At 39.1% G+C, this 22,928-nt stretch overlaps 1 protein-coding gene and 1 pseudogene across 2 annotated transcripts in view; both read right to left on the bottom strand.

The window, feature by feature from the left end:
- Window positions 1-22,928, bottom strand: part of LATS2 (large tumor suppressor kinase 2) — a 77,429-nt gene that overhangs the window by 39,467 nt on the left and 15,034 nt on the right. The window lies entirely within an intron of this gene.
- Window positions 697-21,696, bottom strand: LOC308553549 (ATP synthase subunit O, mitochondrial pseudogene; annotated as a pseudogene). Its single transcript has 2 exons — window positions 21,610-21,696; window positions 697-1,293 (listed from the first exon to the last, which is right to left on the bottom strand). The product of its transcript is annotated as an ATP synthase subunit O, mitochondrial pseudogene (transcript).

The following is a 22,928-nucleotide window of genomic DNA, read 5'->3' as shown; positions in this document are numbered from 1 at the left end:
TGTCTGTGGAGTCTAACCCCCCTGACATGCCATCTTCAGACTGCGCTTTCAGAAAGCTCATCCCCATATCATGCACAGGACCTTGCTCCCACTGGCCCTAATTCTAAACATACAGAGTAAATCTTGTCCCGTTTCCAAATGTTTGAAGAGACAAAGCGAGCTACACTGAAGTCAGAGTCAAGCTTTCTATTTCATTGTCAAGGAGCTTTTAGGAATCCTGTGTTTACCACCTGAGTCAGAGAAGTTAAAAACTCAAGTAAGCAGGAGAACAGAGATGAGGAAAATTACAGAAACACACACAAAGTCAATGTAGATGTGAAAGTGGGGATTCATTTATGTGTTTTTGAGAAACTGAAGTTGATGTAAACAGTTACTCACCCTGATGAAGAATAAAAGATCCTCATTATCCTCACAAAGGGATTTTCCAGATACCAGATACTCTCTGGGGGAGAAACAAGCCACAGTGCCCTGCTTTAAAAGATATAAGCACTTTTCTGGAACACAGCTATTATCTTGATTGTATATAAATAAAGAATAAAAATTCACCTTTTACTCTTCAGCTGGATGCTTTGCCAGTGGCTGGTGTTTTATAGTCCCCCAACCTAAGCATTTAAAAAAAATTTTTTTTTCTGTTCAGGAAGCACTTAATTGTTGCTCCAAGTTTAAGAATTTTTACTGACAGAAAAACCAGCACTTTCAGAAAACCTCCCGCACAGCCTTGCTCAGCTTCTGAATCTTGGTTTTTGCAGACATATCAACATATTTCTCTCCAATAACAACAATCATTCCACCCCTGATTGACGGGTCAATCTTAATTTCCAATTTCAATATTTGGCTTTTACTTAGGAAGGTGTTCAGGTCCATTTTTAATTAAGAAAGAGTGGCTTCATCTAAAGGGGATGAAGTGGGACTTCTCCATGGTGGACAATCATCATGGTTAGAAAAGGCAGAAATGACGCCGGGGGTTGTTGGTCAAGAGACCATTTTCAGCAAACAAACTGATCAGGTTGGATGTGAGAGGGGAGAAAACTTCTCTTCTGCGGTCATGTCATTCAGGCTTTTCGCTTTAACAGAATGCTTTGCATATGGATGCAAAATTGAAGCACTCATTTTGGGTTCCTACAAGATTTGTGCTACTCTCAATAATTCCTTTTATACTTGTTTCAGTTTATTGTGTTTAGATGCAGCAGAATAAAGAGCGGTGGCACAGCTACCTTCAATACCATATACCTGAACAGGTGGCCACACAAGCTTGGCAAATGGCCTGGCCACAGATCTGCTGAAACATCGCACCTACCAGGAGAGCCTGGACACTGCTGGGGAGGCCTTCTTTTCCTGGGCAGCTGTAGGTCCTCCACCTAAGCATTTTGATCTTTTATTTTTTTTTTAAAGTATCTTTATTGATTTCAGAGAGGGGGACAGGAAAAATAAATGATCACAGTCATTGATTAGCTGCCTCCTGCACGCCCACCACTGGGCATCGAGCCTGCAACTGGGGCATGTGCCCTGACTGGGAGTCCTGAACTGCGATCTCCTGGATTATAGATCGATGGTCAACTGCTGAGCCATGCCAGCCGGGCTGATCTTCCTTTTTTTAAGCAAAGGTTTTAAGCTCCTATCTGCTTAGAGTGGGTAGTTTCTGGAAGGGATGACCGTTGGAGTGCTCCTCCAGCCAGCACTGTGGTCCCCAGCATAGCCCCTCCCTCACGGCTTTCTTGGGTAAGCTGCAGCCCTGGAATTGGGGTAGATCGTCCATTAGATAACACTTCTCCTGTGTTAGCAGGGATAGAGGGCTCAGAAGTCACCCAAGAGCCCTGGAACCAGCTTCCACATAAGATGAGTCATAGTTTCTGCTTTTCAAGGGAAGCAAAAAGAAGCCCAAATTTTAATGTGAAAGCTCCTGGTTTTTAAAGGTTGGAAACAAATGTGTGGGGTAGAATAAATTACAACTGCAAGAGAAACAGACCCTTGGGCTTCTAGTCTGTGACCCCCACTCCACACAGACTGCCTGCGGCCTGAACCTGTATTCATTCAAAACCATCTGCTCAGCACACCTTATGACATTAGGTAGTGATGGAACATCCTTAATGAGAACACTTAGTCCCCAAGTCTGCTGAAATCGAGGACCAACAATGAAATGAGATCTTAAAATTCCAAAAGGATAGAGAGGAGGTCCAATTAATGACACATTTTCTTAAGTACTGGCTAAGAAAAAAATCAGGGGACTTTGGGAAAAACTAAAGCAGGCATTGTGGCATCCTATGGAGAAGCGCCCCACAGTGAGTTCACAGACCTTCACCAAGGAAAGTAAAATATTTAAGTATAAAAACAGAACATCAATCTGAAAAATGGCATGAATAGGTTTAAACACAAGAAGAAAAAGAAGTGGAATATGGAGAAGAAGCAATCCACAAAATGGCAAGACTCCAAAACAGTGTGATTCTAGTTTGTTTTCTTATAAAATACATACATGCAAAAAGATTGAAGGTGTACATATCAAAATATTAATGTTAACAATTTAATCTTTCCAGTGGTTGTCTTTCAGAGGTAAGATTCTCAGTTGCTTGTTTTCTTCACCTCCAGTGCCTAATGTTTCCTACAATTAATATAAACTACCATTTAAAATAATGATAATAAGCAATTATAAATTATAAGTAACCCTTTCTAAGTTGGTTGAAGGACGGTTTTAGTGCCAGTGGGTCTGATCAGCAAACCTCTAAAGCAGCGATTTTCAACCAATATGCCACAAGTTTTTTTTAAAACATGCAATATCTGGCTATTCAGTCAGGGGCACTGACCTCTTTTCTCTTAGATTGTCAAATAAAAAAAATGACAACAGTCAACACAACAAATAGCCTTCCGGTGTGAATGAATCAAAACTATACCTATTTTTTTTGTCAGGCTGGCAAAAAATGTATTTTTTGGTATGCCACAGAATTTTGGTAATTTGTGTGCGCCATGAGATGAAGAAGGTTGAAAATTACTGCTCTAAAGGAACATGGGGGGGGGCTTTCCTGTGAGTCACTGAGTCACTGACACTCTCACCTTTTCTTGTTACCCTGTCCAGTAGAAACGTAACATGAGCCACAAAGAAATTTCCAATTTTCTTGTGGCAATGTTAAAGAAGAAGAAAAAAGTGGAATTAATATTAATATATATTATTTAACTTAATATATCTTTTCAACATGTAATTCACATTAAAAATACTAAGATGTTTTACATTCTCTTTTTTGCATGGAGTTTTCCAAGTCAAATGTGTATCACAGACTCAAGTCGGCATTTCAGCTCAAACCCCATTTCCAGGGCTCCACATCCACAGTGACTCAGGCCAGGACTGGGCAGTGCAGGCCTAGAGGCATTGGCTGTGTCCCCTGAGCCACTAACATATATGCAGAGGCCAGTAGACTAGGACTTCACAAGTACACTTCTGTCTGAGTTTATTATCAATTACATCAGTCTTCCTTTGTGTCTAACCTACTATTTACTACTCCCAGTGAGTTTTACACCTTTAATGAAGTATAACTTATGCACCTTGATGGAGAAGTTTCTGGTTGGCATCAGTGGAGGGATTGGTACAGATACGCCTTTGCAGGAACACCTGTGAGGGTTTCTTGAGAAGAAAGGTACCAAGATGAGTGAAACCATCTTTTTTTTTAAATTGATTTCAGAGAGAGAGAACCATTGATTCGTTGTTCCCTTAGTTATACATTCATTGGTTGATTCTTGTACATGCCTTGACCAGGACTCAAACCCACAACCTTTTGGTATATGGGACGACGCTCCAACCAACTGAGCCACCCAGCCAGAGCAATTATGGATTTCTTTAATAGATATTGGGCTATTCAGATTTTCCTACTTCTTCTTGTGTCAATTTTGGTATTTTGTCTCTCAAGAAATTAGTCTATCCATTTCATCTGTCACATTTATTGGATAACACATTTATAGTTTATTTCCTTGTAACCTCTTTAATGTCTGTAGGATCCCTCCATTCACTTCTGAAATTGGTCATTTGTTTCCTCTGTGCTTTCTAAATTCCTTATTTATTAATTTTTTAGGGGAAGTTTAGCCAGAGGTTTATCAATCTTATTGATCTTTTCAAAGAACCAGTTTTTGGCTTCATTGATTTTCTCTATTGCTTGTCTCTTTATTGTTTCCTTACTTCGACTTACCTTGAGCTTAATTTACTGTTCTTTTTCCTAGCCTCCCAAGAGAGAAGCTTAGAAAATTGGTTTTAGACCTCTTTTTCCTAAAATAAATATTTAGAACTATAAATTTCCCTCTAGGTACCATTTTGACAAACTCTCACAAATTTTGATTTATTTTTATTATTATTTAGATAAAATATTTTATAATTTCCTTTGTTATTTCCCTTATGTGTCATGAGTTGTTTAGAAGTGAGTTGTTTAATGCTCATATATTTGGGGTTTTTAAAGATTTTAATTTTTTCCTAACTTAATTTCATTGTGGTCAGAGAATACATTCTGTAAAATTTCAAACTTTGAAAAGCTACTGAGATTTCTCTCTTAACAGCTGAGCTATCATTGTGAGCATCCATGTGCCGTAGAAAAGAACGTGTACGCTGCAGTTACTGAGCGTGGTGTTTCATGGGTGTGAATTAAGTTAAAGTGGTTGACAATGTCATTCAAATCTATATCCTTACTGATAGTTTTGTTTCCTTGTCCCATCCATTATTGAAAGAAATGGGTTAAAATTTCCATGTGTGACTGTGAATTTACCCAGTTCTCCTTTTAGCTTATAGTTTGAAGATTTGTTTTTAGATACATACTCATTACTACATCTTCCTGGTATTACTGACCCTTTTATTATTAAGTATCTCTCTTTGTCTCAAGTATACTCATCTTGAAGGGTATTCCCTGATATCAATATTACCACTGCCTCTATTTACCTTTACTGTTTGTATGGTGTATCTTTTTCCATACTTTTACTTTTAGTCTATTTGTGTCCTTGTATTTAAGAAGTGTGTCTTCATGAAAAAGAATGAAACTAGACTGCTATTTGACCCCACACATGAAAATTAACTCAAAATAGATCAAAGACCTAAATATAAGACCTGAAACAAGAAATTACATAGAAGAAAACACAGGTGCCCTGGCCAAGTAGCTCGGTTGGTTGAAGTGTTGTCCCAATGCCTGAAGGCTGCAGGTTTGATCACCGGTTGAGGAACAGCAGGAATCAACCAATGAATTCATGGATAGGTGGAACAGCAAATTAATGTTTCTCTCTCTCTCCCCTCTTCCTCTCTGTCTCTAAAATTAATAAATAATTAAAATTAAAAAGAAGAAAACATAGGCACTAAACTTACAGACCTTGGTCTCAGAGAGAATTTTATGAAATTGGCCCCAAAGGCAAGAGAAGTAAAAGCAAAAATAAATGAATGGGACTATATATTAAACTAAAAAACTTCTGCACAGCAAAAGAAACCATTAACAAAACAAAAAGGCAGCCAACAGAATGGGAGAAGATATTTGCAAACAATACCTCCAATAAGGAGTTAATATCCAAAATATATAAAGAACTCATACAACTCAACAACAACAAAAAACAAACAATCCCATTAAAATGGGCAGAGGACCTGAACAGACACTTTTTCCCACAAAACATACAAATGGCCAATGGATCTATGAAAAGATGCTCAACATCACTCGCTATAAGAGAAATGCAAATGAAAACTACAGTGGCTCCAGAGACACAGCCAATGTCTCCAGGCCTGTTGAAATGGTTTTATCAACAAGACAAATAATAACAAATATTGGAGAGGCTGTGGGGAAAAGGGAGCCCTTGTTCACTGCTGGTGGGACTGTATATTAGTATAAATCACTGTGGAAAACAGTATGAAGGTTCCTAAGAAAAATTAAGAATAGAGCTACCATATGACTCAGTAATCCTTCTGGGTATCTACCCCAAAATTTTGAAAACATTTATTTGTAAAGCTATATGTACCCCTATGTTCATTGCAGCACTATTTATGGTAGCTAAGACCTGGAAACAACCCAAGTGCCCTTCGATGGATGACTGGATAAAGAAGTGGTACATATATATGATGGAATACTACTCAGCCATAAGAAAGAATGAAATACTGCCATTTGCAACAACATAGATCTTGAAAGTATCATGCTAAGCAAAATAAGTCAGACAGAAAAGGACAAGAATCATATGATTTCACTCATATGTCGGATATAAACAGAAAGCAACAAATGAGCAAACAAACAAAAAACTCATGGACACAGACAACAGTATGGTGGTTACCAGCAAGGAAGGGAAATGGGCGGAGGTTGAAGAGGGTAAAGGGGTGAAATATCTGGTGACAGAAAAAGACTAGACTTTGGGTGGTGAGCACACAATGCAATATACTGAAGATGTATTATAATATCGTACACTTGAAACTTATATAATAATCTTATTAATCAATGTCACCCAAATAAATTTAATTAAAAATTAAATTAAAAGAATTTTGTTGCTGTTAATCCTCACCTGAGGGTATTTTCTCTATTGATTTTTAGAGAGAATGGGAAGGAGGGAGAGAGAGAAAGAAACATCGATGTGAGAGACACATCGATTGGTTGCCTTTGCACCCCAACTGGGTCTGGGGATCGAACCTGCAACCCAAGTATGTGCCCTTGACTGGGAATCTAACCCACGACCCTTTGGTGCAAAGGCCAATGCCTTAACCACTGAGCCACATCAGGCAGGGTGCTTTAACCACTGAGCCACATCAGGCAGGGCTAAAAGAATTTTTTAAAGTGTGTCTTGTAGACAGGATATAGTTGGATCTTGTTTTATTCGGCACAACAATCTCTTCTTTGGATCTGACTACTTAATGCAATGTACTTAATCCAGGGTACTTCGAAGCTCAGTGTACTTTGCTTTACAGTGAATGTAATTATTACAGTTTTATTTAAGTCTGCCATTCCTATTTATCTCATCTGGTTTTTGTTCCTTTGTCCCTCCTTCCTTGCCTCCTTTCATGTTAATCAATTTCTTTTGGTATTCCATTTTAATTCTTCAGTTGACTCTCTAGCTCTGTCTTCAAATTATATCGTAGTGATTGCTCTAAAGACTGCAACATACATCTTTAACATATCACAATCCACTTAAATGTTAATTTCTACTGTCAGAAAAAAAATAGGAACCTTGCAATATAATTCTACTAACCCCTATCCATAGTGTTCTATCTTACATCTTTATGTGTGACAAGCCCATTAATAGTATTATTTTTGCTTTAAATACTAGCATATCTTTTTTAAAAATTAAGAGAAAGTAAAAAATAAATTAGTCTTTTATATTTATTGATATCTACCATTCCTAGTGCTCTTCATTTCTGCCTGTATGTCCTTCAGCATTTCTTTTAGTGCAGGTCCCCTAATGACAAATTTTCTCATATTTTTGTTTCTCTGGAAGTATCTTCACATTTATTTCTAGCGGACATTTTGCTAGACATAGATTTCTCAGTGGATAGATTTTTTTTTCTCCACAACTTTGAACATGTCATTCCAATACATTCAGCTTTTATACTTTCTAATGAGAAGTCAGCTGTTAATCCTATATACATTACTCTGTGTGGAACACATCATTTTTCTCTGGCTGCTTTCAAAATTTAATCTTTATCGCTGGCTTTCATCAGATTAATTATGGTATGTCTAAGAGTGGCTTTCTCTGAGTTCATCCTGCTTTGGGTTCACTGAGCTTCTCGGGTCTGTACCTAAAAGCTTTTCAACAATTTGGGAAGTGTTCAGCCATTATTGCTTCAAACATTTTTCTGCCTCTTTCTATTGCTCCTCTCCTTTGAGCACTCTAATTTCATATATACTAAACCACTTGATATGAACCCCGGGTCTCTGAGATTCTGTTTATTTCTCTGCAATCTCTTCCATGTTCCTGGTTGGGTAATGTCTACTGATCTATTATACTTAGGTTCACTGATTCTTTCTATTGCTGTACCTAATTTTATGTTGAGCCCCTTCTGTCAATTTTAAAATTTTAGTCAGTGTACTTTGTTTTTTAAATTTCTATTGAATGTACTAGGTGACACTGGTCAATAAAATTATACAGGTTTTAACTGTACAATTCTTTTTTTTTATTGATTTCAGAGAGAGGAAAGGAGAAGGAGAGAGAAATAGAAACATCAATGATGAGAGAGTCATTGATCAGCTGCCTCCTGCAAGCCTCTCACTGGGGATCGAGCCCGCAACCCAGGCATGTGCCCTGACCAGGAATTGAACCTCCATCTCTTGGATCATAGGTCGATGCCCAACCACTGAACCACACCGGCTGGGCTCACCTGTACAATTCTATAATACATCGTCTGTATAGTGTATTGTTGTTTGGGTTTGTTTGTTTTTAATATATCTTTATTGATTTCAGAAAGAGGAAAGGAGAGGGAGAGAGAGAGATAGAAACATCAATGATGAGAGAGTCATTGATCAAGCTCACAACTGGGGCATGTGCCACGACCAGGAATCAAACCCCGATTGCCTGAATCCTAGGTCAACACTCAACCGCTGAGCCACGCCCGGCCGGGCTGTATACTGTATTGTGTGTTCACCATCCAAAGTCTCCTTCCATCACCATTTATCCCTTTACCCTCTTCTATCTCCCCCTAGTCAGTGTACTTCGAAGCTTAGAATTTGTTTTTGTGGTTTCCATTTCTCTGCTGAGATTTTCTGTCTGTGCACTCATTAATACCATATTTTCTCTGAATTCTTCTGTGCACTCATTAATACCATATTTTCTCTGAATTCTTCTGACACATTTTCCTTTCATTCTTTGGATATTTTTAATAGTTTGGTTTTTTTTTAATTGTGGTTTCTTTGTTTTAAACCTCATAAAATTTACCATCTAAACTATTTAAAAACAGTTCTAAAAAAACAAAAATAAATTAAAAAAATAAATAAAAACAGTTCTTTCGGTTTTTGTTTTTATTCTTTTTTAAATATATATCTTTATTGATTTGAGAGAGGGGGGAGGGGGAGAGAGAGATAGAAACATCAATGATGAGAAAGTCGTCATTGATCAGCTGCCTCCTGCATGCCCTGGACTGGGGATGGAGCCCACAACCCGGGCATGTGCCCTGACCAGGAATCAAACCGTGATCTCCTGGATCCTAGGTCGATGCCCAACCGCTGAGCCACACCCAGCTATGCCAAAAACAGTTCTTTTAAATCTTTATGCTAAAGCCAACATCTGGTGCCACCAGAAGTCAGTCTCCATTGACTGCCTTATTCCCTGAGTAAGGGTCTCACTTCCCTTTTACTTTGAATGCTAAAAACTGGACACTGTAGCCCTGGACCAGTAGCTCAACTGGTTGGAGCGCTGTCCCATACACCAAAAGGTTGCAGGTTCAATTCCAGATCAGGGCACATACCTAGGTTTGAGGTTTGATCCCCAGTCGGGGTGTATACAGGAGGCAACAGATCTATGTTTCTCTCTCACATCAGTGTCTGTCTGTCCCTTCCTTCCTTCCTTCCTTCCTTCCTTCCTTCCTTCCTTCCTTCCTTCCTTCCTTCCTTCCTCCCTCCCTCCCTCCCTCCCTCCCTCCCTCCCTCCCTCCCTCCCTCCCTCCCTCCCTCCCTCCTTCTGTGTTTCGAATCAATAAAAACATATCCTTGAGTGAGGACTTAAAAAACACACACAAAAAACAACACTGTGGATAATACATTGCAGCAACATTTCATTCTGCTGGGTTCTGAGGTTAGTGATTCTGTTATCACAGGCAGTAAGCTGACTGGATCCAAACTACAGCACAAAGGAACTGATATCTCTGTTCTGTTCTAATGTTTCCCAATTTTTTAACCTAGCACCTTTGTGGTGGTCTCTCTCATACCTACATAATCATCAGCAAAGGCTATAAGGAGAGTTGAGGCTTGGCTTTTCTGTAATTTTCTTGCTTCTAGGCATTCCTTCCCCTTTCACCACTAATTACCAGATGCTCTGTCCTCTAAAACTTTAAGCCCATAAAGGTTTTACTGGATGCCACCTACACTGCACATGGTTTAAAAACACAGTAAAAGCTCATAAGGTGGGCCCCACACAGCTCTTCTTTAAGGATATATTTCTTTCTGGCCTATGCCTGCTTTCTGACTGAGCCTTCTAGGTTCTCCCCACACATGTACAATTTATTGCCAGGGATTTGGGAGAGTTTGCACTCAGAATTTGAGCTTCATGCCTTCTGTAATTTTCTCACTGTCTAGATTTCCCGTTTACATTCCCAGCTGTCTGAACTCCGCTCACTAAGGCTGAGGTTTTTCTCCCTCAGCCATTTCCTACAGCTCTGCGAGTTAGATAAGACCCTTGGGCTAGAAAGCCACAAGTTACCAATTTTTATCATTTCCCATTAGTTTTTAGAGATTAAACCTCTCCTGTGGTGTCTGTTTTCAGAAAATTTCCAGTGTCTTTAAATATTTAATTTTTTAAATCTAGTTTTTATAAAGGTTATACAATGAGGGTTCCTGCCACCCCCTAACTCCTCAACCATCAGTGGAAACAACTACCACAGAGTTTAACTGGTAAATGAGAAAGAGTCCAGAATCAAACAGGCATTAAAAGGAAGGGTCTCAGGTTCAGATATCTCTGAGTCCTCAATGCTTAACATAGTATATGGCACCTAATAGGTGTTCAGTAAACACAGGCTGAAAGATGACTGAAAACATGACTTGGGTTTACTTCTAGTTCACTAGTCATTTACTATTCAACGTTAGTCAACCTCGAGGCAAAACTAACTTGCACGAAACAATGACAGAACAAAGTTCCTGGAGTAACTTCACTTTCAAAAATCTGACATAAGGAAGGTAGTAGACATGTCTTCTAAAACTTGTGAATAAACATGTTCACTGTAACATTGTTTATAATAGTAAAAAACTGGAAACAATCTCATAGTCTAAAAAAAAAAAGAGACTTGTTAAATTCTTGTTAACAGACTACCATAAGACATGTGAAGCATTTTAGAATAGTGCTTTTATTGATATGAAGAAATGCTCTGTATGTTGAGGGGAAAGAATTCAAGATACAAAACAAGAAACAGCCAGATCTAGATTTGATTCCTAGTTCTACCACTTAGTACTTACACTATTTGCCTTGTGCAAGTTAACCTATGATCCAGTTTGTTCATCTATAAAATACTGACAATGGTAGAACCTTCCTTCCTGGGCTTGTGATATATCCTTACAGCAATTGTTCAAAAAGTATTAATTTTACTTATACGGCAAGTAGTTGTAAAATGTTAAATAAGTAGTCATAAAGATGATGAAATATGTTAATTTTGTATATGTGCTAACAGTATGGGGATTATGTTTTTACTTTGTCTTTTGTGTTTTTTTAATCTTTTTTGTTTTGTCTTTTAGAGATCTATTTAAGTATATGTAGATTATATATAATATGATGCCTAGTATTTGTTTTTAAAATATCCTGGATATTATAGTTGAATTGCATGTTTATTTTAAAAACTACTCCAGAGACAGATAAAACAAGAAAGGAAGAATAGCGACCACTGTTGAAGCTAATTGATGGATATGTGGGGTCTTTCACTTTGCTCTTTTACTTATAAAAATTCTTCCAAACTAAAAGCTAACTAAAAAAAGAAATACACACACAGACACATATACACATATGTATGGCCAAGTAACTGATTACCTCTAAATAGTGGGCTGATGGATAGTTTTACTATAACTATCTTAGTTTTATAAATAGGGCGGCAGTATTTCTCTTTGTCTTTCAAGCCTCATGGGCCAGACTGAGCTGCTTCTAGCTTCAGCTCTGCCCCCTGTCCCCATTTTCTGTACAGTCTGGAACTGACCACATCACCTCTGGGTCTCAGTAATTCACCTGTGAAAAGAGCTGAGTGGGCTAGGTAATACCTAAGGCCCTGTGTAGGCCTATCACGGTTGCCTGGATGGTACTGATAAAAACAGGAATTGAGAAAAGGGAGAACTCAGTTTGGTCTGGAATGAGTAGCTAAAGGAAGCCACAGGAATCATGGAAGAAGTAGGCCTTGGGCGGATGGAATGTGGCTGGGCTAGGGGGAGTAAATTCCAGGTGGGGTAAATAGCATAAGTAAAGCCAGTGCAGGAGAAAGCTACACACCTGGATGGCAATTGGTGTGTACAGAGATATACACAGCTGGAGCTGGTAGGTGGACTAGTCTTGAGAGAAACAATGAAGTCTGGTAAGTAAGTGGAGATCAGATGATAGAAGGGGAAGAGCAGTGGATACCGAGACAGTGACTGATGGTCTCATTTTAAGAAAAGTTCACTGAAAGAAATACTGGGTCAGGGAGACTACTGAGAAGAATCCAGGTGTACAGGGTGTTAGCACTGAAAAGACAGATTTGAAAGCTATACAGGGGGGGAAAATAGCAGTTATTGGGGAAAGTACTTATTAACATAATGACTAAAGTAGAGACCATAGAGAAAGACCAGTCTGAGAGGTCTAGACCTTTTTTAGGAACTACTCTCAGACTTTCTTAAAGAGACAGAGAGACGAACAAAGAGAGTAAAGAGAGAGACGAGAAAGCACACATCTTCATGCTGCAGGAAAGACTTCTGAACCTACCAGCAAAATCCTGAAAAAAGAGCGGAGTCTCTGCCACCTTGAATCCCTTTTCTCTAGGGGATCTCAGAAACTTTGGCTCAAAAGGAATGCACAAAAACACTGAAATGCACGAAGACTGGAAACACACATATCAAGATTTACTAATAGATCCTCAGCTACAGGTTGGGACCTCTTGTGCTAACATTTCCAGTTGAAAACAACAGAAAGACAGTGAGAATGCAAAAACAGCACTCGAATGAAGCCATTAGCAAAGAGTAAGGAAGGAGAGGTGACAGAGACACATGCACTACCCTGAAGCCTCCTCTAAGTCACTGGAGGCTGACGTCTGGCACAGAGGCTGATCTACTCCAGTATGCTCGGCAACATTCTTGGGCCTCCTAGATGCCAAATACCACTAGCTTTACAATGGCTCTCTGAATAAAAGCTTTCATAAGTCACATGAAGTTCCTTTCAATTTACATTGCATGTTTACTTGTTGGCTAGGGAAATTTTGTCATTGTTAATCATTTACTTTTGTACAAAACAACCTTGATTTCCACCACATGATTAGTAATTCTTCTGATGTCATAACTGGCCAAATATATGTCAAAACCACAAGGGCTGGAGGGGGAGAGAGTAACCAAAGAATTTATAAGCATATATGCACAACCCAAGGACATGGACAATGCTGGGGAGTGGGACTGGGGAGGGGAATGGGATGGGGTGGAATGGGTCATTGGGGAGAAAAAGGAACATCTGTAATATTTTAAACAAAAATAAAATTTAAAAAATAAATAAATAAAATAAAATAATAATAAAAATAAAACAAAAAAAATTTTTAAATTAAAAAAACCCCACAAGGGCAGCCCTGACAGGTGTGGGTCAGTAGTTGGAGCAGATTCGATTCCCCATCAGGGCACATATCCAGGTTTTGGGTTTGACCCCAAAACCTGGGTATGTGCCCTGATCAATGTTTGTGCCTTGGGTATGTGCGTGTGATCAATGTTTCTATCTCACATCAATGTTTCTTTCTCTCTCTCTCTCTTTCTGTTATCACATAGCTATTGTCACAATTAAGAATATAAAACAAACCATCAACAAAATGATAAAGCAACCTATTGAATAGGAGAAGATATTTGCAAATAATACATCTGATAAGGGGTTAATATCCCAAATATATAAAGAACTTATACAACTCAATAGCCCACCCCCCCAAAAAAAATTCCAATTAAAAAATGGTCAGAGGCCCTGGCCGGTGTGGCTCAGTGGTTAGAGTGACACTGTCCTCACTGAAGGGTGGAAGGTTCGATTCCCAGTCAAGGGCACGTACCTGGGTTGCAGATTCACTCCCTGCCCCCAGTCAGGGCATATGTAGGAGGCAACCAGTCGATGTGTCTCTCTCACATCAATGTTTCTCTCTCTCTCCCCCTTCCTCTGTCCCTTCAACTCTCTCTGAAAAGCAATGGAAAAAATATCCTCATGTGAGGATTAGCAAAATAAAATAAAACAGAATAAAATGACAGAGGATCTGAATAGACATTTTTCCAAAGACGACACACAGACAGCCAACAGGCACATGAGAAGATGTTCAACATCACTAATCATTAGGGAAATACAAATCAAAACCACAATGACATACCACCTCACACCTCTTAGAATGTACATTATCAACAAGACAAAAAAACAAGTATTGGCAAGGATGTGGAGAAAAGGGAATCCTTGTGCACTGTTGGTAGAAATGTAAATTGGTGCTGCCACTATGGAAAACAGTGTGGAGGGTCCTCTAAAAATTAAAAAAAAATTACCTTATGACCCAGCAATTCCACTTCTGCATATTTATCTGAAGAAACTGAAAATATTAACTCGAAAAGATATCTGCATCCTCATGTTCACTGCAGCATTATTTACAATAGCCAAGATAACAGAAGCAACCTAAGTGTCCTAAGATGAATGGATAAAGACGTGATATATATACACATACATATACATACACACACATGCACATAAACACAAAAATATTATTATTCAGCCACAAAAAAGAATGAAATCGTGCCACTTGAAACAAAATGAATGGGCTTTGTGGGCATTATGCTAAAGGAAATGTCGGAGAAAGACAAATACCATATGATCTTAAAAAAATTAAAAAATCAGCCTGGGCAGTGTTTCTCAGTGGTTAGAGCATTGGCCATCGCACAGAAGGATATCGGGTTCGACTCCCCATCAAGGACATGTACCTGGGCTGCAGGTTCAATACCCTGCTCCGGTCAGGCACATGTAGGAGGCAATCAATCAATGTCTCTCTCACATGAATATTTCTCTCTCTTTCCCTCCCTCCCTTCCACTCTCTCTAAAAAAATCAATGGGAAAAATATACTCAGTGAGGGTTAACAACAACAAAAATCTTTAAAAAAATTTTTTAAAAACCTAAACTCACAAAACACCTAAACTCACAGATACACAGTACAGATTGTTGACTACTAGAAGCAGTGGAGAGAGGGGTAGGACAAATGAGTGAAGGGGATCAAGTGGTACAAGCTTCCAGTTATAAAATGAAGAAGTCATGGGGATATAATGTACAGCATGGTGACTATAGTTAATAATACCACATTGTATATTTGAAAGTTGCTAAGAAAGACCTTAAAAGTTCTCATCACAAGTAAAAAATGTGTAACTGGTAATGTATGTTAACCAAACTTACTGTGGTGATCCTTTCACAATATACACAAATATCAAATCATTATGTTTTATGCCTGACACTAATATAATATTGTACATCAATTATACCTTAATTTAAAAAAAAACAGCCCAGCCGGGCATGGCTCAGTGGTTGAGCGTCGACCTAGGATCCAGGCTATCTGGGTTCGATTCCCGGTCAGGGCACATGCCTGGGTTGCGGGCTCAATCTCCAGCAGGGGGAGTGCGGGAGGCAGCCAATCAAAGACTCTCATCACTGATGTTTCTATCTCTCTCTCTCCCCCTCTCCTTTCCTCTCTCTGAAATGAATAAAGACATATTTTTAAAATAATAAAAAAATTTTAAAAATACATAAATTTAAAAAAACACAGAACTATTAAATTGACAAAAACTTGCTTGTTTTATAGTAGTAATAGTATTCATTGTCGGCTGGGTTGGAAATATAAGTGCAATTTAATAATTTTTAAAAGAAACTTAGCGATACAAATAAAAACTGTAAAAATGCTCTTATCACTTGCCCTAGTAATTCCATGTCTAAAATTTATTCTAAGGAAGTTAGTGATATCTATAAAGAGTTATGCAGAAGGATGTTCACTAGCAGTGTTAAATTAATTAAATGATGAGGCGATCAGACTGAGGTAGTCCTAATGCCTCAGTAGCCCACACAGGCAAACCCAAACCTAAGCCTGTAAGTGCCTCAAGGTTAAAACACCAAAACCTAAGGACAACCAATCACAAACAGCCTACTTGCCTTTCCCAAATGAGGCAGCCCCTAAGCTAGAGCCAATCAAATGGTCTCCTTGCTTTGCTTCCACCTCTTCCCTATAAAAGTATCTCCCCAGCTTCAGTGGGCAAAGTGCTCCTAGCCACCTCCACTTTGGTGCTGCCTGATTAAAATCAATTTTTGCTCAAGCTCTTAAAATTTTTAATATGCTTCAGTTTGCTTTTTAACACCAGTTATTTACAATAAATTATAGAACATCTATTTGAACATGGAATAAAATGCAGATGTTAAAAATGAAAGTAGCCCTAGCCGGTTTGGCTCAGTGGTTAGAGCATTGGCCTGAGGGCTGAAGAGTCCCGAGTTTCGATTTCAGCCAAGGGCACAAACCTCGGTTGCAGGCTTGATCCATGCCCCGGTGGGGTGTGTTTGGGAGGCAACCAATCAATGTGTCTCTCTCACATCGATGTTTCCTTCCCTCCCTCCCTCCCTCCCTCCCTCCCTCCCTCCCTCCCTCCCTCCCTCCCTCCCTCCCTACCTCTCTACCTCTCCCTTCCACTCTCCCTGAAAAACAATGGAAAAAATATCCTCAGATGGGGATTAAAAATAAATAAGTAAGTAAGTAAGTAAAAATGAAAGTATTTATGCCAGGTAGCTCGGTTGGCTAGAGCATATATCAAGGTTGCAGATTCGATCAGGGCACAAACAAGGAGCAACCAATGAATGCATAAATAAGTGGAACAACAAATCTCTCTCTCTCCCTCCCTCCCTCCTTTCTCTCCCTCTGTCCTCTAAAAAAAAAAAAAAAAAAAAAATCTATAAAAATTTTTTTTAAAAATGCAAATATTTATAACAAAATGTTTATCCTTTCATTTATTCATCATATATTTTTGAGAAGTTACACAGTTCTAGATCCTAGAAAATGGTGACCAGAACAAAGCCACTGCCTCATTGGGCTTGAAATATAAAAGGAGAGATGGATATTAAACAAAATACACAACTACTTAGTAACAAATTCTGATGAATGTTATGGAAGGGAAATTACAATGTAATGAGCAAGAACAAAACAGAGGGCTCTGTTTTAGACTCAGGGATCAGAAAGACTTTCTGAGTCTAGGACATCAAGACAAGCCTCTGAGAAGCAGTAGGCATTACCCAGGCAGGGGCCAGCGTAGGAAAGTCTGTGAAAAGGCAGTAAAACTGGATGGGCCAGAGCACCAACTGCAGGTAAAGCGATGTGACTAGAGGCCGCAGGGTGGGCCCTGCCTGCCCAGCCAAAACTCCATTCCAAGTACAGTGGGAAGGGTTTCCAGAAGGGAAATAACAAACTCTTTTCCATTTCAGGATGATCACTTGGAGGGCTCTGTGCAGGGAACAGACGGGGAGAAGGGAAGAAGGAACAGTCAGGAGACACTGCCATCTGATTGAGTGAAGGTGAAGGCTTGGTGGTGGGACAGAGGGAGCTGGACGAGTGGGAGACACACTCTGAAAGAGAACTGACTGGGCTTGGTGGCACCTTAGATAATGAAATGTACACATGCAAATTTTGTAACAGAAGAATTAGGATCATGTTGTATATATTGTTCTGTGATCAACTCTTTTCCACCTGTCACCACTGGCACATCCCTCCTCACTCTTCTTAATTTCCTTTCATTAGAAAAAACTTTGGCCACTTTTATACCAAAATGTCCAGAGTGGTCATATCTGGGCTAACAGAATTATAGGCAATTTTTATTTTTTTTATACTTTTCTGTATTTTCCAAATTTATACAATAACACATACTATTTTAGTAACTAGGGAGAAGTGGGATAGGTGAATATGGTACAAAGGTAAGATTTGTATCTTGTCAAAGTAATTTTAAATCCTACTTTTAAAAGGTATACAGTTTATCTTCTGGCAGGGCCAAATTTAATTTTAAAGACAAAAAAAGGGGGGGGGGCAAGGAACTGCTACACCCAAAATCCATTGTAATACAATTTCCTGTGACATTACTAACATTCCTAAACTAAAGTGGTTTTTTTTTCCCTTCTCCTCTTATTAATATTTCAGGGCAGCACTGGGTGTTCAGTAACACTAAAAAGTCGTCCCAGTCCAAGAGGAACGACTTTATCTTTTTCATTAGCAAAATGCCTATATTACAGTGAAGTAATCCTGAGGCAGAATCTTGTCAATGAGATAAAGGAAAGGAGGCTCAGTGTTAGCCTTTCTGTTGGCATCTCTAGAGCTTTCCTAATGCTGCACATTGTTAAAGCTAAACAAAGTAAATGATGCAAAGTCATGTTTCTGTCCATGCCAGTATCTGACGAGTGACTTGGGGTGGGTCCATGGGCCCATCTTTACAAAGCTCTCTTTTCACCTCTGACTGAACACATCTCACAGGCATTTGGCCCTGGGAGCACTGCACACAACAGAGCAGTGGGCGGGGCACAGTAATCTGCCAACACAGGCCCCTTAGGAGTTAGAAATAAATGATGGGACAGGAGCAGCTCATATGCAGCTGGAAGAATCAGGAAGACCTTGTGGTAACAAGAATTCAAGTTGAACCATAAGAGATGCCCAAAACCAGACACAGGGAGGTGGGAAGCAACATTACCAGCCAACAAAACAAGATATATCAAGTACCCCACAAGAAGTCATTGGGTGAGTGCCTGGAAACAGGCCAGGCCATGGGGCACAGGGGAAAAGTGAGAGGGCTCCCCAGGAAGGACCAGCCTAGTAGGCTGCAGAGGGGCCAGAGCCAGGCAGGAAGAAATCCTAGAGAATAAACCCCAGGGATGGGTCACATGTCAGCAAACACAGCACTAACATGGCCGCAGTAGTCCACAGTGAGAAGACAAGCGGGGCGCATGGCCACACTAAGGGAGCACTGCAGTCCTTCCTCTCACATGCATGAAACAAGGGCATCTAACCCGTACCTGCTGGGGACACAAGTCAGGAACAATGGGGCGGGGAGTGGGCAGGGTAGAGCTCCAGCCACCTGTGTGACGCCTAAAGCCAAGCCATAGTTCCCTCTGAAATGCTGGGAGGACTACTGGAGCCCATGTCAAACCACTGATGTATGGTTTCAGTGAGGTTGTGTGTGGCCAGTGCTCAGAACCAGAAGAGTGGTTGGCCCGAGGGCAGTTCAAACACCAGGTGTATGAGGGGGGCAGGGAATCTGAGGGTCCAGCAGGCCTCGACCCTCTGCAGGTCTCTCTCATTTGGCAAAAAGACCACGGTCGAAGAGTAATGTATAGGATGGTTGAGAAGTTTGAATAGGATAGTTGAGAAGCTTGAATTACTGTACTTTTTAGCTTGAGAATGCAAAGAATTCACCCCCTTTTCCTACTAACCAGATCACCCTGACTTTCTCGGTACTATCACCATTGTTCTCAGGAAACCTGGCTCTGAATACACATCCTGACCATTGACTTTTTTCTTCTGCTGAATTTGGCGTAATAAATCGATTTGTTTGTTTACATTTCTTCCTAACCTCACTCCTTTATAAATTTAAGTCACTTAAACACATATAATATTAAATCAGAATTAGGAAAATTACACTAACAGAAATTCAGGACCAGAGGAACCTAGCACACCAGGTGAGGGCCCTAAAGAGTCTGCAAAGCTGCCAGACTTGGAACCCGTCGAGCAAATCAATGAGGGAGGCTATAGGAGGTCAGGATGCAGGTTGTCCAGAGAAAAAAAGCACATGGCAACTGCTCAAAGCATTTCCTAATGTACAAGTCTGAAGGAAATCTCTCACCTGTCTTCCTCCAGAGGACATACATTATAAATTGCTTTGTTATTCTAAGGGACTGAGAGCCACTAAATCAGCTCCTGGCTCCCCCAAGCCCCACTTTCCCTGCACACCCTGTACTCTGAGTGCAGTGAGCACCCTCACACCTATTAGCCTCCCACCATGCACTGAGAACACAAGTCACATGCTTCTGAGAAGCAGAAATGTTACACATATTAACATTACTGCAAAATCAAACAAGTGGTTTTTAAAACTTTGTCAGGAAGAAAAAGAGGAAAAACGGGTAATTTGGGCATTTAAGACCATAAAGATGAACAGAAAAAGTGAAACTAAATGCTATAAAAAGTAAAAGCTGCCCTGGCCAGGTAGCTCAGTTGGTTGGAGCACCATCCCGATACATCTAGGTTTCAAGTTCAATCCCCAATTAGAGCACATACAAGAAGAAACCAATGAATACATAAATAAAGTGGAACAATAAATCTATGTTTCTCTCTCTCCTTTCCATTCTCTAAAAATCAATAAAAGATAAAAATAAAATAAAAAGTAAAAGCTAAGTTGAAGCTATTACTTATTCCAGTAATATGAGTATCCAATGACACAAAGTGACACTCATAACCAAAACACATCTTTCCACTTCCTTACATGTATATTTAAATAAAAGCGCCTTCCTTAAGGAAAATTAATCTATTTACCTTGTTTTTTCCCCATAAAAATTATGTCTTCAGTAAGTTACGTGAAAAAGATTTATGAACATTGTATCATTTGACATCTATATTGCCATTACATAGAAAACACTTAAAAGTCCTTTGCTTTTCTAGAAATTTCTATTTAAAATATACACATACCTGCTAGTTACATGGGTGTAATTTGCTGGGTAAAAGTCACTGAGTTATACACTTAGGAATCATGTATTTTTTTTAACACAAATTTTATTGTAACAAAATTTTTTAAAAAAATACTCATCTATAAACACTTAAATATTTTCAGTAAGTCTTAGTCCAAATAAAATGGAAAAATGTGTGTCTGTGTGTGTGCATGTGCAACAGACTACTGCATGTGAGTGTGTATCACCATTAAACACCTGTAAGACCTCAGGAAAACACTGAGTTTATTGCTATTCTGATGAATATAGGGTTTAAAAAGGTACTTAGACTCAAAATACAAGAGAACAAAACTGAACCTCAATTAATAGGCACTACAATGGGAGACAAAGGGGAAAGCTCCAATAATAGGAATTCTTTGTACCTATTATATTGGAATTTGAACAAGCAGCTTTATTCAAGATACACACAGCTCTAGAGGTGATGTTGATCTTTTTCTCTCACATTATCTGAGTGGACAGAGTGAGTTGACTTTCCAACTAGAATTCTCTGAAAGCAAATGCAACCTCTGCTGGACAAAAAAAGTCTGAGTTGGACGATAACTGTGAAGGCAAAGCAGTTTTAAAGTTTTATAAAGTAACACTATACACCAAACTGATTGAGTTATTTCAAGAGTATTAAATATGGTAAATGTAGTCTTTTCTGGTAACAATTAACATAAATTAAATGTTGATGGGAACTTTACTGGTGTCATGAGCCTCAGTTTAACTGTACTTATATTTTACTGTATTGGAAACAGCACCAGCTTCATTATTTCTTGCACTGTAATTATCACTAATGGATTTTACCACAATGAGATCCCACCTGTATTTTGGATTATTTGCTTGAATTGTTTCTTTTTGTCACAGCTGAAACACAACTGCAAAGAACACCTAGCTCTGATCACCTCTTTTGTTTGCAAGTGATTTGCAGGAGAAGAGTTTTAGCTTTGCTCTTGGGCTGCAAGTCTCAGCAATGTCAGTCCAGCATTTCCCCAGGAGCCCCCTGACCCCCTCCTCTCAAATAACCAAGCTGTGTTTGTCAGGGGCAGTACCTGGCAGCATATCTTGTTCACAGTCAGAAAGGTCATGCCTTTGCTGTCAGCTTCCACTGCTGGGATACTCCATACCACATCATTCATGACCCTGAGCCTTATAAAAGCAACTCTCAACATAACAATGCTCACTATACACAAGTTAGTCACAGCATACCCCAAAGTGTCAAGGAAGGCCCTACAAAATACATGGTTAGTTTCATGAACACATCATCCGAGAAATTAAATTCTCTAGGTAAGTTTTATGGCAATAAACTACAACAGGAAGGTTGAGATTACTTTGAGAGATAACAGAGGTCCCTGTTAGCTTTTTCCTGTGACTGTGATGCCAGGAATGCATAATTAGAATATTTCTAAGAAACTAAAAGTGCTGAAGCCATCCTGATATACTCTGACCATGAAGTCATAATTTTCCAAGGCAGCAAAAATACCTAAGCTATTTCCATTTTTGTGCAACTGTGACTATTCAGATGATAGATGGTAATAAAGGATCGGCTTTCAGAAGTCATTTTATAAAGCAACTAAATTTTTACTAGTTACATTTTACTAATTACATTTTTACCTTGGCTCAACACTGGTTCCATTTTATTTTGTGTGTTTTTTATTTTTATTTTTCAATTACAGTTTACTTTCAATATTATTTTGTATTAGTTTCAGGTGTGCAGTATAGTGGTTAGACAATCACATACTTTACAAAGTGGTCCCCCCAATATTTCCAGTACCCACCTGGCACTATACATAGTTATCACAATATTACAGACTACATTCCCTATGCTGTACTTTACATCCCTGTGACTACTTTGTAATCACCAATAAAAATATGGAACACTTCATGAATTTGCATGTCATCCTTGCACAGGGTCCATGCTAACCTTCTCTGTTCCGTTCAATTTTAGTGTATGTGCTGCTGAAGTGAGCACTGGTTCCATTTTATATGGCCTTGCCCCTCAACCTGGATTTTATTCAGCTTTGTGAACTGCTAAAGGATCACAAAGGTACAGCTATAAGTGGTGTATTTATGCATAATTAGTTCCACCTCCATTAATGGTCCCTTATTCTTAAGCAACTGAGAAATTAGCCTGTGCTGCCACCATTTCAAAGATTTCTCTAGTCTTTTTCACTTCTTAATATACAAAGTTAGATGTACTATAGTTACATCTCCTATAACAGCGTATCAACTATTTTTTAAGTAGCAGAAAACAGTTAAGGAATTGCCAATTTGTGTTAATCAACCTTCCCTTTACTAAGTAAAAAATTAAAAATGCACAAACCAAAAACAAGGGAAACCATTCTCCTCTTCCCCAGGACAGTTTAGAATA

Source organism: Miniopterus schreibersii (genome assembly GCF_964146895.1).
Source record: "Miniopterus schreibersii genome assembly, chromosome: 2".
In the NCBI taxonomy this organism is placed as follows: Eukaryota; Metazoa; Chordata; class Mammalia; order Chiroptera; family Miniopteridae; genus Miniopterus; species Miniopterus schreibersii.
Note: the sequence above shows the minus strand (reverse complement) of the source record. Positions and strands in the feature narration are given on the sequence as shown.